Genomic DNA, 4,485 nt, shown 5'->3' with positions numbered 1-4,485 from the left:
GGTCTTTCCTGCCGGGGCTGGCTTTGAACCGCGATCCTCAGATCTCAGCCTCCTGAGTAGCTAGGATTACAGGCGTGAGCCACCAGCGCCCGGCTTAGGGGTTCTTTTTAATGCTTTGACTTGTAAGTGAATTGTGCGTGTGTGTGTGTGTGTGTGTGTGCGTGCGTGCGTGCGTGCGTGCACACGTACGCACATGTGGCATGTATGTATATATGTATGTGCCAGTAGGAGAGCTTGAATTCAGAAGCTGGATGCTATTTCCTTAGCTTTTTTACTGGAACCACATTTCTGCTTCTCTTCTCCAGAGTTTTGGTGGTTAATTGGCATAAGAGTTTCATGGACTTTTCTGCCCAGTCTGACTTTAAACTGTGATCCTCAGTTCTCAGCCTCCTGAGAAGCCAGGATTATAGGTGTGAGCCTTTGATGTCTGGCTTGTAGATGAATTTTAAAGATAAGTGGCTAGAAGTGGTGGTACATGCCTATAAACCTAGCTACTTAGGAGGTAGAGGTTGGGAGGATCACAGTTCAAGACCAGTCTGGGCAAAAAGAATGAGACCCTGTATGAAAAATAACTCAAGCTACAAAAAGGGCAGGAGGCACAATTCAAGGAGGTGAGCACTTTCTTAGCAAACACAAGAGTGACTATTTTCACCTGTGAGAACAGGGTTGAGAAACTGAGAGTATGATCATCTAACATCCCAACAACTGGAAGCAAGGTAAATCTTTAGTGGGCAAAAGCAACAAAGAGTTGTTGCTATATAAGGAAAGGCAGCTGACTTCTTTATTACAGAAGTCAGAAGAATCCTTTGCAAGGAGGAGTGGGAAGCATGTTTATAGAATGGTTAAATGTGAACTCTGCTCCAAGTATGCCATATGATCTGATTTCAGCCTCACATCATGGTTCTAGGACCAGACTTTGAAAAATCATAGTTTAATGATCTTAACATCAGGACTATGCAGCACTGTACAGATGTGTAAAAATTAGCCAGAATTCATGTCAATGACATCAAGCCTCATATTCAAGATACAATACAGCCCCAGACAGGATAAATACAAAGAGCATTGTCCTTAGCCCAAACTGATTATGGCGGCTTTATAACATAGCTGTAAATTCTTGGCCACTCTGCCACTGACAGTGGAACCTGCATTCTCTCCCTTCCAGCTGTGTGAGCTTGTGACTGTGTCCATCAGAAAAACAGAACAGAAGGGTTGCTGTGTGTGTCAGGCTGGGTTTCCACAGATCACAAGGATTCTATCTTGTTTTCTGGCACACTTGCTCTTGTAGTCCTGAGCTATATGTGAAATCTGACTACCTCAATTATTCTCTATATCACATATCTTTGTATGCTTTTAATGGAAACACACCTCAGCTCAAGAACATTCAAAAGTTGGTACAAGCTACATAAACTGGGATTATAAAACAACTAATTTCTACAGACTTAGAATCTGTATGGCCTAAATGATCAAATTTATAATATGAATAAAATCAATAAACTCTTCCTATCAGAAATAGTAGGGTATACCATGTCAAAATTATATTTGAAAGAAGCAGAAGTGTCACAACTGATTGACAATTTTCAATCTGTCCATGCTACCTCCCTTACATAGCCATCAGTAAGTCCTGATAACATTATATCCTTTTCCAAATTATCCTTTTCTCCACTGCCATTCATCAATTCAGGCACACTTCAACTCCTGTTTGGTCTTGTAGTTTAATATTTCTTCAAATAATTTCCACTCGAGCCAAAGTGATTGTTCTCAAGTCCAAATCTGATCATGAGTATTTCATTAATTAAAATCTCACTGATCTATCTCATGCTTCCCCACGCTCCCTCTCTCGCCAGTCCTGGGGCTTGAGCTCAGGGCCTGGGCACTGTCTTTGAGCTTCTTTTGCTTAAGGCTAGCACTCTACTACTTGAGCCATAGCACCACTTCTGATTTTTTCTTTTTATGTGGTAATGAGGAATCGAACCCAGGGCTTCATGCATGCTAGGCAAGTGCTCTACCACTAAGCCACATTCCCAGCCCATCTTGCTTCTCTTATACTCTACACACATCAAACTTCTTGCCTTTACATACAATGTTCTTTCCTCTATAAACTTGTGACCAATATAATAGGTTCTGTTGACTAGTCTGACCTCTGGTTTCAGTCAATGTTTCCCTCCCTCCCTCCCTCCCTTCCTTCCTTCTTTCCTTCTACCTACAACTTTATTTACAAAAACAGTCACCTGGCTAGATTTGGCCTGTGAGCTATATTTTGCTGAGTCACATGATATGTCAGTCATTTTTCTCCAAGCATAACAAATACACGTGATAATCAACTTATAAAGAGAAAAGGGCTATTTTGTCTCACAGTTTTGGAGGCCTCAGTTGATGTACAATGGGCACTGCTGCTCTGCGCCATGGTGCAGTATCATGGCAGGAGCACCTGGCAGAGCAAAGCTGTTCATCTCATGGCTGGGAAGTAACAGAAAGAAGAGACTGGTCGCCCTCAATCCCCTGTGAGGGCGTGCTCCCAATGACCTGAAAACCGCCCTCTAGTCCCACCTCTTCAAGTTTCTATTACTTTCCAATAAAGCCAGCTTGGAGACCAAGCTTTTAGCAGGAAGGCCATTGGGGAATATTTAAGATGAATTCATTAACTTTTTTTTTTTAGCTCAAGGCTTCCCACTTGAGTCATACCCCGACTTTAGTTCGTTTTTCAGGTAGGGTCTCTTTTGCTTAGGCTGGCCTCAGACTGTAATCCTCCTACTTCTGCATTAGCTGGAATCACGGGCATCACCACCACACTTAGCTTGCTTTTTTGAGGCAGAGTCTCATTAACTTTTTGCCTAGGCTGGACTCAGACCACTTCCTTCTACCATGTTCCACTTCTTTAAGTTTCTACCACCTCCCAGTAGCACCACTTCCCATCCACCAGTAACCAAGCCTTTTACACAATAGTCTCAGAAAAACATTTAAAATCCAAACCATAACCATGGCAAATAAGCATTTGAAAAAGTATTCAACAACAAGGTTTTTAAAAATAAAACAACAAGAAACAAAACACATGTCAAATAGCAAAAATCATAAACATTGGCAATACCAAAGCTGGTGATAGAATAAGGCAACAGGAATTTCCATTCATTGCTGTTAGAAAATAGTTGTGGCTACTATATGATTGATCAAATCACCCACCTTGGTATTTATTCAAATGCATTGAAAACTTCTGTCCACACAAATGCCTGTATACTAATGTTTATCAGATCTTTATTCATAACTGCCAAAGTATGGAAGCAACCCAAATGTCCTCCATAGACAAATGGATAAGCAGTGGCACATCCATACCATGGAGTAGTACTAAAAAGCAATAAAAGGAAATGAGCTCTCACAGGTGCACAGAATAACCTTAGTGCATATTTTTATGCTGAGGAAGCCAATCAGAAAGGTGATATACTATATGATGAGAACTATATGACCTCTTTTTTTTTTTTTTGGTCATTCCTGGGCCTTGAACTTTGGGCCTGAGTGCTGTCCCTGAGCTTTCCTGCTCAAGGCTAGTGCTCTATCACTTTGAGCCACAGCTCTACTACCAGTTTTCTGGAGGTTAATTGGAGATAAGAGTGTCACAGACTTTCCTGCCTGGGCTGCCTTTGAACCTTGATCCTCAGATTTCAGCCGCCTGAGTAGCTAGGGTTACAGACATGAGCTACAGGCACCCAGCTTATATGACATTTTAAAAAGGCAAAGCTCCAGAGACATTGAAAAGGTCAGTGCTTGCAAGGGACATTGGGAGGAATGAAGTAATAGGAATAGAAGGAGTGCTCAGGCCCTGAATTCAAACCCCAGGATAACCACAAAAAAAAAAAAAAATCAGGGCTAGGAATGTCGCTAGTGGTAGAGTGCTTGCCTGGCATGCATGAAGCCCTGGGTTTGATTCCTCAGTACCACATAAACAGAAAAAGTCAGATGTGGCACTGTGGCTCAAGTGGTAGAATGCTAGCCTTGAACAAAAGAAGCTCAGGGACAATTGCCCAGGCCCTGAGTTCAAGCCCCAGGACTAGTTAAAAAAAAAAAAAATCAATCCTGGCTCATCAATTGTAAAAAAAAAAAAAAAAGTGTCATATTTATGCAAGATGTCAACGACAGAAGAACTGCATATAGGATGTTAATGAGCATGGTATGTGAGATCTTTCTATACTTTCTATTTAATATTATCTATCATCTATCTATCAATCAACTATCACCTATCCATCATTTACCTATTAACGCTCTGTGTGCCATCTCAGGAAGAAAAAGCAAAAGCAAAGGACTCAAATAATTTACTCCCCCAAATTTTTCAAGCAAACCAGACTAGTAAACAAACAGCAAAGATAATTTTCTTTCTCTATTCAAGATTGCTTAGAATTTTGTTATTTTGGTCAGTCTGGCCCAAACTGTAAACATCTAACAGTGAATCCATAATTTCATTTAAGGCTGAAAACAAGAAAGAAAAAAAAAAACAAA

Source organism: Dipodomys ordii, unplaced genomic scaffold (genome assembly GCF_000151885.1).
Source record: "Dipodomys ordii isolate 6190 unplaced genomic scaffold, Dord_2.0 Scaffold2, whole genome shotgun sequence".
In the NCBI taxonomy this organism is placed as follows: Eukaryota; Metazoa; Chordata; class Mammalia; order Rodentia; family Heteromyidae; genus Dipodomys; species Dipodomys ordii.
The sequence above is the reverse complement of the archived record's forward strand: the minus strand, read 5'-3'. Positions refer to the sequence as shown.